Source organism: Mauremys reevesii, linkage group 1, assembly GCF_016161935.1.
Source record: "Mauremys reevesii isolate NIE-2019 linkage group 1, ASM1616193v1, whole genome shotgun sequence".
NCBI classification, from domain to species: Eukaryota; Metazoa; Chordata; order Testudines; family Geoemydidae; genus Mauremys; species Mauremys reevesii.
The window spans coordinates 169,650,694-169,664,087 of record NC_052623.1 but is presented as its reverse complement, the minus strand read 5'-3'; the positions used below and the strand labels follow the sequence as shown (position 1 = coordinate 169,664,087).

Here is a 13,394-nt window from a genome sequence, read left to right as displayed (position 1 = left end):
TACCTTTATGTAGTCATTCACATCTGTGCAAAGTGGTTGTAAAACACTACCCTTCTGGGTAAATAAATACACAAGGTGCAAGGCCGTGGCGAATCAAACCGCTGCTATCAGCAGCTCTGTGAAAGGGAGTTCAGCTCTCTTGGTCTTTATCAGCACTTTACAGAACTAAGCCTTGGGCTTGCAACAGATGTCTGCATTTAGCTAAGAGGTTATAGCATTTCTTTGTTGATGCTGATCTTCCTTTAGTCATCCATGCCTTTGTTACTGGCAGGTTGGAGTACTGCTGCAACACAGTGTATTGGGGCTGTATTGAAGGCCACTTGAAAGCTTTAGCTAGTGCAGCATGCAGTTGACTACTTGGTTAGTGGAGCAGATCAATGTGAGTAAACTGCCTACGCTATGTGAACAGAACTAGCTTTCAAGTTCTGTTCCAAGTATTTAGTCCTACTTTAAAGCCCTGTTCTAATCCATAAAGCCTTGTAAAGTTTGGAAGCTGGCTTCCCTATAGAGTGCCTCTTTCCCTATGCACCGTTACTATGACAGATCAGCGAAGTTGTTTTTGCGGAAAGACCCTCTAGATCTGTGATGTTTTCACGTAAGGTTCTCCAACTGCAAAACTTGCTGTCTCTGGTCTCCCAAAGACTACTTGCTTGCAAAATGCATGGTGCAAAATATATCTTTTTTCGGTCAAGGATTTAGTCTCTCTGTGTTGGGTTTTTACAGTTGGTTGAGACAGTGGGGACTTAATTCTGTTTGTGTTGTCGATTGTGAGCACATTAAATTATGTTTGTGTGCCTAGATAATGCTATAATGGATACATAGAAAGAAATCAAACTATTTTATATTTATCTGTTGAAGAAACTTTGGGTCTCCTGAATTTCAGCTAATGTGTATCTATTCGTTGAGCATATAGCTTACATATATCCAATGTTTAGTTTACCAGTTCATTTTAAAGTTTTGCAACCAAGGTTGAGCCTCTGATCTTGCCTCACATAGATGTCACACCATCAAGATTACCAATAAATAGCATCAATTCACAGTCTTAAGCCATGACTACATTACAGAGTTAAGTCAACTTAAATTTAGTCAACGAACAGAAAGCACTGTGCATATTCACACAACGCTCCTTGTGTTGGCGGAGCGCATCCACAGTTGGTGCTCTAGCACCAATAGAGAGAGCAGTGCACTGTGGGTAGTGATCCCATTGTGCAAATTGCCACCTTCTCCCATTAGGAGTTCAGGGAATGGATTGAAGTGCATCATGGGGGTGGGATCACCGCCCCAGGAGGCAGTGTTCTCTGTCCCATAATTCCAAAGGCTTTCAAATATGTTTTGTGCCATTTTCAACTGCCTCTGTAAACTTTGTGCCTACCATCTGTGCCTGAAAGCATGGATCCTGCACTGATCACCTGTCTTGTGATGAGTGTTATGAACACAACGCAGCTGATCCTGCAGCATTTCATTAGCTGCAGATCTGAAGAGGAATCCATGCTGCCTGCCCTGCTGTGTGCCATGGAAAGGAAGAATTCAAGACTGATGATGGCATTCATGGAGCAGCTGCACATGGTGGACCATCACTACTGGGCTCGGGAGGCAAGCACTGAGTGGTGGAATCAGATTGTGATGCAGGTATGGGATGATGAGCAGTGGCTGCAGAACTTTTATATGCACGAAGTCACCTTCCATGAATTGTGTGTGGAACTCGCCCCCACCCTGCGACACAAGGACTCCAGAATCAGAGCTGCCCTAACTGTGGAAAAGCATGTGGTGATCACTTTGTGGAAGCTGTGCGGAAGCTGGCAGACTGCTACCGATCAGTCACAGATTAGTTTGGAGTTGGGAAGTCCACTTAGGGATTGCGATGATGCAAGCCTGAGGGCCATTAACCGCCTCCTCTACAAAGGACTGTGACTCTGGGCAATGTGCAGGAAATGGTGACTGTGTGGTAATGGGATTCCCTAACTGCAGCGGGGCGATAGATGGCATGCTTATCCCAATTCTGGCCCCAGACCATCTTGCAGTGGAGTACATCAGCCGAAAGGGCTTTTTCTCAATGGTATTACAGATGCTCGTGGATCAATGGGGTCATTTCAGTGACATCAATGCAGGGTGGTTAGGGAAGGTGCATGACACATGCATCTTCAGGAACACTGACCTGTATAGAAAGATTCATGCAGGGCCTTTCTTTCCAGACCAGAAGATTCCAATAGGGGATGTAGAAATGCCCATTCTGATCTTGGGAGACCTAGCCTACCCCTTACTCCAGCCTTACACCAGAAATCTTACCAGCAGCAAGGAGCACTTCAACAACAGGCTCAGCAGGTGTAGAATGTGCGTTTTGTAGATTAAAGGGTTGCTGGTATTGGGGGGAGGAGGAGGAACACGGTGTGCTCGGGAAAGAGGCAGGGCTGGGGTGGTGATTTGGGGAGGGGTCCAATGGGGGAGGAGGTGGGGTGGCACAAGCACCCACTGGCACCAAGGAAAGTTGGCGCCTGTGATACTTAGTGTTAATTTAAATCCCTTCTCCCATGTGCACCATGTAACAAAATAAAGGACACCTCTGTCTTATGTAGCTGTGCACTATTAAAGCAAAATGAGTACTTATTAGAGCTCCCCTCTCCTGCTTCTGGCACACCAAAGCTGGACTGCTGGGACTGGCTAGAGCCTTCTGGAATCAAAAAGAGGTCCTGTTTCGCCACACCACTAGACAAGCCTGTCATCTGTCCCACATCTTCCTCCAAGCTGACCTCCTTGTCCACCGCTTCGTCCTCAGGGTTGACTCTAGTGACTGCTGTCTCCAATCCCCCCGAAGTATCCACGGGTTTCTTGGGAGTAGAGGTGGGATTGCTGCCAAGGATGGCATGCAGCTCCTTATAGAAGTGGCATGTCTTTAGCACTGCACCAGAGCGACAGTTGGCCTCCCTTGCCTTCTGGTATGCCTGCCTCAGCTCCTTGATCTCAGCATGGCACTGCTGTGTCCCCCTCTTGTGCCCCTTCTCATCCATGCCATGAGCAATCTGCTCGTAGGTATCAACGTTCCTGCGACTGGATCAGAGCTGCCACTGCCCAGCCTCCTCTCCGCACAGACTCAACAGATCCAGCATCTCTGGTGTACTCCAGGCAGGAGCGGGTTTGCTGGAGAAACCCAGCATGGGCAGCTGGGAAGATGTGGTTGGGAGCTGTCCATATCAAAGAGGAAGTGGAATTAAAAAAATTCCCGGGGCTTTAAAGGGGGAGGAGTGCAGGCCTTTGTACCTGACTGCAGGGCAGCGGAGCAGAAACCACTTACCAGAGCAGTCATGATGGGCAGTATGGGACACCACCTGGAGTCCCCTTAAGGCAACGTAAGCAAGCACAGTGTCTACTCTACGCTGATGGTGTGTCACTCTAATTTGGTTGCAAAAAGCTCCATGCTGCTGGTCAAGGTGGTTTTATTATGTTGGCAGAGCAGGAGAGTTAAATCAGCGGGAGGAACATTGTGGTATGTACACCTCAACTGTTTTGTTGACGCGACCTGACTTTTGTTGACAAAAATGACAAAAGTGTAGACAAGACCTCAGGCAAGGCAGAATCTACCTGGAATTGATTAATGTATAAAAGAAAATGGAAACCCTAGGTGTTCAAATATTAAAAAGAAAACATGAATCCCATCTGAAAAGGAGTGATTTCTATGCATAAGTTAATTGTACAGGAAAGTCCAGCTCCGATATAACAGGTGGGGTAAAATCCTGGCCCCAGTGAAGTCAATGGCAGATCTCCCACTGAGTTCAATGGGGCCAGAATTTCACCCCTGGTATTTAGTGAGTCACAAGAGACTTGCCTTATTATGTCAATAAGTTAAGTTGCAATAAGGATCTGCAAGCTCTCAGTGTGTGCCCAGTCCTTCTGAAGTACACGGAGGTTTTGCAAATGGATAATTTACAGGATTGACTTATTCCCTGGTATTAGAATGCAGTTCCTTCTGGTTTTTCTGTGCCTTGCTGTGCATGCTAGAGACTGCAGTTATAATAAATATCATAAAACTGTAGTACTGATCATAGTATCCATAAGGTGGGGACAGGGTTTGCTAAGATGAAATAGCAATAAAGCAAGAACCAATTAACATTTTTAAAAAATTCAGTATGTAATTAACTGTGGATCAATAAATAATATAAATATTCTGAATTTGATATACACAGAAAGAAAATGTAGAAATGTTTATTAGTGTGTAATGATTAACGTTAATAGTTTCAGCCTGACACAGTATGGGGTTAAATTTGGAGGCTAAGAACAACTGTTGTTATCAAATATTCACACCTTAGTATCCAGAGAGAGAAAACGTTAAAAGCATTAGGGAACTTGCACCATAGTCAGTAAATCATATTTGTCAATAAAAGCCAAAGACCTCTGTGTTTAGTTACACTGTACAAGTTGATACCTAGTATGTGTATGTGAAAGAGAGCCAATAAATCCACCTCTTCTGGCTTCTGTAGGTGGCAGGATCAGAGCCTACGTGACTCCAAAATCCCTTGATTCTAGTGGGATCAAAGCATGAGGTCCTTATTAAGGTTTTGAACCTGCAGATTTTTCAATTTGGGCAGACCCTCCATTAACTTCAGTGGGGTCTCACATAGGGTCAGGGGTTTGATGTCGCAGAATCAAGGCCTTAATTTCTTTCCTCAGTACTTGACTCCCACTGACACCTTCGATTAAAGGAAGTGGAGAAAGATTTCCCCCATAGTGATTGTGACATTATACCACATATTCATATCACAAGCATATTTCTATGAATAATATGGCATAACTAAGATGGGTTGTGAGATAGCATTAGAATGGATAATTATATTCAGTAAATTATAACCTGTTTGTATGCATGTATCATTTCTGTATCTGAAGTTAGGAATATTGACTATGTAACAATTACAACTGTGTTTGCATCTGGGGGCTGTCAACCAGACAGTATGCAAATAGCCTGGAAGGGCCATTGAGGGAAAAATGGGTCTTTTGAAGATGCTCATCTCCCCGTTTCCTGAGAAGTTTCCTGGGATGCTGCTTTTACACTGCAGGGTCAGATGATCATGTCACCTGGTGCTGGACACCATCTTGGACTTCTAGTGTTTTTCCATTAAGAGGGTGTTGGGGTCAAACTGGGAAACAAAGGATTCCCACCATATGCAAATCCTATTTAAGGTTGGGGAGTGAGTTAATCTAGGCCGGGGTGGGCAAACTACGGCCCGGGGGCGGCATCCAGCCCTTCAGATGTTTTAATCTGTCCCTCAAGTTCCCAAGGGGGAGCAGGGTCCAGGGCTTTCCCCTCTCCAGCTGGGGAATGGGGTCTGGGGCCTGGGGCTTGCTCTGCTCCATGTGTGCTGTGGCTCCGTGTGGCTCCTGGAAGCAAGAACATGTCTCCCCTCTGGCTCCTATACATAGGGGCAGGCAGGGGCTCTGCATGCAACCCCTGCCTCAAGTGCTGCCTCCACAGCTCCCATTGGCTGGGAACCACAGCCAATGGGAGCTGCAGGGGCGGCACCTGCAGATGGGGCAGGGCACAGAGCTGCCTGACTGCGCCTGCGTGTAGGAGCCAGAGGGGGGACATGTTGCTGCTTCCAGGAGCTGCTTGAGGTAAGTGCCACGTGGAGCCTGCTCCCCCTCCCACCCTCCAAACTAGGGCCGGCTCCAGGCACCAGCCCAGCAAGCAGGTGCTTGGGGTGGCCAACGGAGAGGGATGGCATGTCCAGCTCTTCGGCGGCAGGTCCCTCACTCCCTCTTGGAGCGAAGGACCAGCTGCCAAATTTGTGCTGAAGACTGAAGCGGCGGCAGTAGTGCCACAGATCACGATCGCGGCCTTTTTTGCTTGGGGCAGCAAAAACCCTGGAGCCGGCCCTGCTCCAACCCCCTCGGTCCCAGCCTGGAGCACCCTCAACCCCCCAGCCCCACCCAGAGCCCCAGCCGGAGCCGCACCCGAGCCTCCTGCCCCCTGAACTCCTCATTTCTGGCCCCATCCCAGAGCCCACACCCCCAGCTGGAGCCCTGACCCCTTCCCACATCCCAATCTCTATTTTCATGAGTATTTATGCCCTCCCCCCCATACAATTTCCATATCCAGATGTGGCCCTTGGGTCAAAAAGTTTGCCCACCCCAATCTAGGCTCTTCTCCACTGCCTCCTCACCCAAGAAGGAAGATTGCTGAAAACACCTGAAGAAACAAAGGAACTAAACTAGGGGCGAGAGGCTGAGTCCAGGTGAGAAAGGTCTAGCCTGTGAAAGGAATAGCTGGAGATTTAAGTTGCTAGCAGTGCAGTTTACCTTCAAGAAACTCCACAACCTGCATAAAACAACATTTAGGGTAAGAATTTGCTACTATTAAGCAGTTAATTTAGTGTATTAAGCTTAGTTTGCATGTTTTGTTTTATTTGCTGAGTAATCTGCTTTGATCTATTTCCTATCCCTTATAATCAATTCAAATCTATCCTTTGTAGTTTATAAACTTGCCTTTTGTTTATTCTAAAACGGGTTTGTGTAATTCATAACTAGGGGGTGGGGGTGGCAAAAAGCTGTGTACATCTTCCTCCACGTTGAGGAAGGGAGCGAATTTCATGAGCTTATGCTGTATAGACTTCTGTGCAGCGCAAGACAATACAGTTTTGGGTTTATTCTCCAGAGGGGGTGGGGACTTGAATGCTGGGCAATTTCCTAGCTGAGTCTTCCCGTGGAGAGCTGATTGCAGACTCTATGATTCTACAGCTGGGTGTGTCCCTACCTGTGTGTGTGCTGGAGGATGGCAGAGAGCCTGGCTCAACAAAACAGGGTAAGGGAGCCCAGGCTGGTGGAGCAGGTGAGCTCAGTGAAACCCCAGAATGGGGGACAACCCGTTACAGTGATTATCATGAACAATGAGTAAAGAGAGTCATGTTTCAGGTCTAGATGTGATTTGCACAGAACATTATACTTAAAAACAATAACAAACACACACATTTCTGGGGCAAAGCAAGTGGAGACTTTTGAAGTGATTTTGTCTGTGTGTAATTTACCTATGTGGTTGGTTGTTGTACTAAGCTTGTGCTAAGGAGAGAGAGCTCAGTGGTTTGAGCATTGGCCCCTTAAACCCAGGGTTGTGAGTTCAATCTTGAGGGGGCCATTTAGGGAACCAGAGTTTAAAAAAAAAACAAAAACAACATGGGATTTGTCCTGTTTTGAGCAGGTGTTTGGACTAGATGATCTCCTGAGGGTTCCTTTCAACCCTGATATTCTATGATTCTACTCAGCATTACCAATCCCAGGCATTCAAAATTCATGAGTCAGGTCCCCCCAAAAAATCACAAGAATGGCTTAAAAATAATAAAAAGAACCCCAAAATTATTTGCCTTCTGGCTTTTGAGCTTTTAGATATCATGTATTCCAGCTTTTCCTCTCAATCAGGGAGACTAGAAACTTAAATATTATTTTTTAAAAATAAGAGCTGAGATTCTCACATAATCCTGTGACTCCAGATGTGGAACTTTAAGAAAAACACCAAATATTATGAGATTTGCAATAAAATAATAAACTATGCTGGATTTGTTATGGGAACATGGCCATCCAATATTAGAGATGAAGGGAGAATGTCCAATTAATTAACTTTTGATTTGGTTACATAAAGATTTTGCAATTCAGTAGAACAAAGCTCTGCCTGTAACTGTCACTTGGGTGGTATCAGCAAGGTTCTATGAAAATCAAGTTGCACACAGTACACTATATTTAAAATCAAGTCATAACGGTGGAGGAGGGGGGAGGGTAATTGACAATCATTCTTCTCTGTTTTGGGCCTATAGAATAAGTTTTATGTTATATAGATTCCGACCCTGCAGTGGAGTGTATGTGGGCAGACTGCTGTCCTAGGTGGAGCCCTGTCAGGTTTCATGCAGTGGTAGCAGTTTGTCCACATGGTCTATACTACAGAGTTAGGTCGATGTAAGGCAGCTTACATCCTCTACACTACAATGTTGCTCGGGCTGATGTAAGTTGCCCACTACACTGACCTAATAACTCATTTCTGTGAGAGACGTAGCATTTAGGTCGATGCAGTTAGGTTGACAAAGTGTCAGTGTATTGACTATTCCAGCTGTCAGCTGCCAGGGACTGTGTCTGACAGCCAGATTCCAGTCGGGGTGACATCTGGAGCCTCGCTGCCCAGGGCTGACAATGAGGCTTGGGACTGTCAGCCCTGGGTGGCGGGGCTCTGGGTGTCAACCCCGCACAGGGCAGCAGGGCTCCAGGTGTCAGTGCCCCAAGTCGGTGCAAGCGTTCCCGGTGAGGAAGCACACCACAGCAGAAGGAGTGTAGTGTGGATGTGAAGAGCCAATTTAATTACTGCAATGGGTAACTTAAGTCAACTTAATTTTGTAGCGTGAGCTGTTGCTGCATCAGGGTGACAGCATGGCAAATGAAATGTCAAGATTTTCTGAAATTCTACTTATCATAGTAACTGCCATGAAAGGGATTTTAACATTTGCTTTGGTCTCTATAGGGAAACAATACTGGCACATTCATTCTTGTCATTAGGTGGGTTTAACTTTTCAGAATTAAATTCTATAAACTAATGAAGAGTTGTGCTTACGTGTTAAACTTTGTTTTCTACTACTGTGTACTGAGTCAATTCCCCCTGGTGACCAGTAGATGGCACTTGAGTACATGCTGAAAAGGAGACCTAAAGGTTTAAGTAATTTATTTCAGATTGAATTTTATATCTGCAAAAATAACTTTTTGAACAGGAACATGAGTATAAACTATATTATACACATGTGCATTAGATCCCAAACTGGCAAGCTGATCTGTGCAAGCCTGCTTTTTGCACCACGTGAAGTGCCATTGAAGTTTAGGGACTCTGACCAAGTGCAAAAGTCTACCACCTATTGGATCTAATTTTAGGATCATGCCCTAAAACATGATCCACTGTGTGACCATAAACATGTGTACTACTTGCACTGTGAGTCTGGAAAGTATACTTACTCATTTTACAGATAGCTCAGTGGTTTGAGCATTGGCCTGTTGTGAGTTCAATCCTTGAAGGGGCCACTTAGGGATCTGGGGCAAAAATTGGTCCTGCTAGTGAAGGCAGGGGGCTGGACTCAATGACCTTTCTAGGTCCCTTCCAGTTCTAGGAGATTGGTATATCTCCAATTATATATACACACACTTCAGGCATACAATGAAATACAAGATAAAAGACCACTTCTGCCTGCAGTACATTGAAAGCAGAGATTGAGCCATCTGACCAAAATCCAGGAATGTGTTATTCCACATAGAAACTTGTATTTTACTTTTCCACAGTAAGGTTTATTCTTTTTAAATAATGAAATTATTATATAGGAGACTGTCAGTTCAAAATCTTGTCAATAAAAAAAGGATTTAAAAGCTGTTTCCAGTGTTTTTACCACCCTGGGTAAGGTTCTGGGCTGCAACTGTAAGGCCTGGTCTAAACAGGGCCGGCTCCAGGCACCATCGAAGGAAACAGGTGCTTGGGGCGGCCAATACAAAGGGGCAGCACTCCGTCCGGTATCGGGGCAGCACCTCTGGGTCTTTGGTGGGAATTTGGCGGCGGGTCCCTTAGTCCCTCTCTTCCTCTTTGAGGTGCCACCGAAGAGGAAGAGAGGGAGTGAAGGACCCCACCACCAAATTGCCACGGAAGAATGAAGCGGCGCGATTGAGCTGCCGCAGAAGTGCCGCCGATTGGCTTTTATTTTTCTTCTTGGGGTGGCAGAAAAGCTTGAGCCAGCCCTGGGTCTAAACACAGATTTTGGACTGGTACAACTAAGTCAGTTAGAGGTGTAGTTTTTCCCCACCGAGATAATTATGCTGATACAGTCCCTAGTGTGGACATAGATATACCAGCATAGTTTATTCCCCTTGGTTTATGGCAAGAAGATATAGGAGGGTGGTATTGCTTTAACTATACTGGGATAGTTAAAGCAGTGCTATTGTGTATAGACAAGCACAACCCAGGAATAGTGGGGGGCTAAGATATGGTGGCAGTCACCTTTCCATCCTCTCAATCCTGGTCTGACCCAGGGCTCCCAGCATACTTTAAGCAATCAGGGATTCCTGCCTAAATTACCATAGCTTCCCCGGACTGCCCTGTGGGCTACAGCGCTGCCTGGAATCTCTGAAATGTTGCATGTTGCACTATCATCTTGGCATGCCCCTCTCACCTCCTACACCAGGGTTAGCCAGGTGCTGGGAGGGAAGTTTTATTACTGTCTATCACAGTGTGTCCACCAGAGGAATTCTCCCTGGATAGGAACCAAGGTGTTTAGGGCCCCTTAGCACTGCTCTGGCCCTTTCACCTGGTGTACAGGATCCAGGGTGGGGTGACCTATGCTGTTCCCTACCACACATGTTTTTTAACGCTGGTTTATTTTCATAGACTCCCTTCAGCCCAACTGCATCACTTTTTATAAGAACAGCAAGGGTGAAGCACTTTGTACTGAAGTGAAAGTGTCAATTTGCTGTCAAGCCATCAAGCTTCTTCAGTCCTCAAGTCTGCTATAATTAATGCAGTCCTTGAATGAGCTCAGATGCTACAGTGATAAGAGTGGTATAAGAACCAGAATAGAATAGAATTCTGAGTTTAGCATAGATTGGGGGACAGAAGACCTGATTTCTGTACACAGCCCTGCCACATACTCCCTGCTGCAGTGCCCCTTCCATAAAATGTGGTTATTAGCTTACCTCTTTGAGGTTATGTATTGTTAAATTCGCCAATGTTCATAAAGTATTTTGAGAACCCCAGATAGAAGGTGCTAAATGACTGCAAAGTTTTATAATCTTGCTCTGGACCTGTTAACCTAAGGATCAGAATATTTAGCTTTCAGTGCAAAACATCCAATAAACTATAAAACATTAATAAACACCCACACATATTGAAAGCCCAGCAATATAAGGGTTAGGGGTATATTTTCATCTCAGTGGGTAGGATGGATAAGTGTAACTTTCAGTTCTTCTTCGAGTGCTTGCTCATATCAATTCCAATTAGGTGTGTGCACGCCGCGTGCACATTCATCGGAAGATTTTTACCCTAGCAACACTTGGTGGGTCAGCTGGGTCGCCCCCTAGAGTGGCGCCGCCATGGTACTGAATATATACCCCTGCTGACCCAACGGCCCTTCAGTTCCTTACCGCCCGTGTTGGTCATTGAAACAGTGGAGCGCGGCTTAGCTGATCTCCACTTCCCTAGCTACTCGTAGTTCTCTTGTTATTTCCTGTGTATATAGTTGAAATTTCTATAGTTGTAGTTAATTTTCTTCGTTCTATAATATAGTTAGTGTATATAGTTGAGAGGGGTTCGGGGATTAGCCCCTTCCCCGCACCCGGTGCCGGGGCCCATGCCCAGTTCACCAGGTTTCAAACCGTGCTCGGCCTGCCACAAGCCGATGCCAACAGGAGATCCCCACGACTCCTGTCTTAAGTGCCTCGGGGAATCCCACCTCGCTGATAAGTGCCGGATCTGCAAGGCCTTTAAGCCAAGGACGAAGAAGGAGTGGGACTTTCGTCTCAAACAGCTCCTGATGGAGGCAGCTCTTACTCCTCCGCCCTCGGCACCGAGCGCTGAACAGTCCGCACCAAGCAGAAGCGCTTCTTCGGCACAGGATCACACCAGTACTGCTAAGGCCCCTCAGCACCGACCGTCGCCGGCACCGATGTCCATTCGGCACCGTTCCCTCTCCCCGCAAGTGAAGAGACATAAGATTCGTGCTGCTTCCGTGCCACCTGCACTGCAGCCGGAGCACCCGACTAAGTCGGACCACCCGGCACCGACACCTGCCATGGCACCGACAACTTCGGCACTGTCGATTCCGGTCCCGCAAGGGCTGTTGAGTCCAGTGCCTGAAAGCTCCCCGGCGCAAGCCGTGGTTGAGCTCATTATTCCCTCCACGCTGGAGACATTTTCCAAGGCGAGGGAGCTGATCGCGATGACAGAGTCTGCGCTGCCTCAACCCCCGGCACCGCTGGTGCGGGTCATACAATCTATAGGCAAGCCTGCCCTGATGAGACCATCCTCTGTCGGCACTGCAGAGCGGCACCGTTCACGATCGCAGTCCCACTGGTGTTCTCGGTCCCGTCACTGATCCCTGTCCCGACGCCGCTCACAGTCCTGGCACCGCTCCCCATCCCGGTACCGGTCATGCTCGCGGCATCGATCAGCGTCCCGTTCGCCGGCCCAGTACTCTCACCACCGATCCAGCTCCCGGCACCGCTCCAGGCACCGCGACTCTCGCAGCCGCTCCAGACGTCGAGCTTCGAGATCCCGGTTGACCTCCCAGCACCGCTCCGGTCGCAGGTCCCGGTCTCATTCCCGGTATTGGTATGGCTCCCGGTACCGATCCCTGGTGCCGCGCAGAGCGAGATCAACCAGAGAGGGAGATTCTTCCCAGGGCTTTTCAGCCCCGCCTTGGCCATCTCGACACACATCAGTGTCGTCTCATGCGGACAGTGCTTCCTATGCACAGGACTGTGACTCCGATGTGCCCACCCGAGTCTTCCAGGAGACCCAGGCCCAAGATCAAGATCACTGATGACCCCCATCAGTGGTCATTCTGGACACCTTGGGCGTATCAACAGGCCCAAGGTGTGCCTCCAGTGCCATCTCGCTCTGTACCATCTGAGCACCAGGTGCCGGAGGCGACTGTCAGCCACCCCCCTCCTACTGGTACGGAGGAAGCTTCCGTTCAGCCAACAGACTCCCAGATCCCACTGGAACCGGAGGTCATCCAAGAACAGGAGTCCACGCAGGACCCTCTTATCCCTGGCCTTTCCTCTTCCTCCTCTCCTGATGAGGTGGTGGCGGGACATCCTCCTCAGGCCCTCCTCCAATTGACCTGAGGGCCCATCAGGACCTCCTGAGACGTGTGGCACTGAATATGGATCTCCAGGTGGAGGAGGTCCCGGAGATAGAGGACCCTGTGGTGGATATTCTGTCGGCTGACGCCCCCACAAGAGTGGCCTTGCCATTTATCCGCACGATCCAGGCTAATGCCGATACCATCTGGCAGTCTCAAGCCTCTATTCCGCCACTGCCAGGGGAGTTGAGCGCAAGTACGTGGTGCCCTCTAAGGAGTACGACTACCTGTACGTGCACCCTCCTCCCTGCTCCCGCGTCGTACAGTCAGTCAACAAGAGGGAACGCCATGGCCAGCAAGCTCCGGCTCCAAAATCAAAGGAGGCTAAGCATGGACTTACTGGGCCATAAGGTATACTCGGCGGGGGCCCTCCAACTCAGGGTGGCAAACCAGCAAGCCCTGCTTAGCCGCTACAACTATAACACCTGGGCGGCGGTGGGTAAGTTCATGGAGTTAGTCCCTTAAGACTCCCGCCAAGAATTTGCTGCCCTCTTGGAGAAGGGGAAGAAAGTGGCCAGAACTTCCCTCCAGGCCTCGCTG

At 47.9% G+C, this 13,394-nt stretch overlaps 1 long non-coding RNA gene across 14 annotated transcripts in view; it reads left to right on the top strand.

Moving 5' to 3' along the window:
* LOC120398883 overlaps positions 1 to 13,394 on the top strand; it is a 43,194-nt gene that overhangs the window by 13,465 nt on the left and 16,335 nt on the right. The window contains exons 2-4 of one of the 14 annotated variants that reach the window (XR_005594792.1): positions 1,467 to 1,629; positions 2,193 to 2,331; positions 6,127 to 6,325. The exons of 4 other annotated variants lie outside the window; for them this stretch is intronic. This is a non-coding gene — a long non-coding RNA (uncharacterized LOC120398883). Of the gene's footprint in view, positions 1 to 271; positions 380 to 1,466; positions 1,630 to 2,192; positions 2,332 to 6,126; positions 6,326 to 6,773; positions 6,815 to 13,394 lie in introns of those variants that run through there. 9 more of the 14 variants (XR_005594791.1, XR_005594788.1, XR_005594799.1 and 6 more) reach the window with 9 other exon arrangements.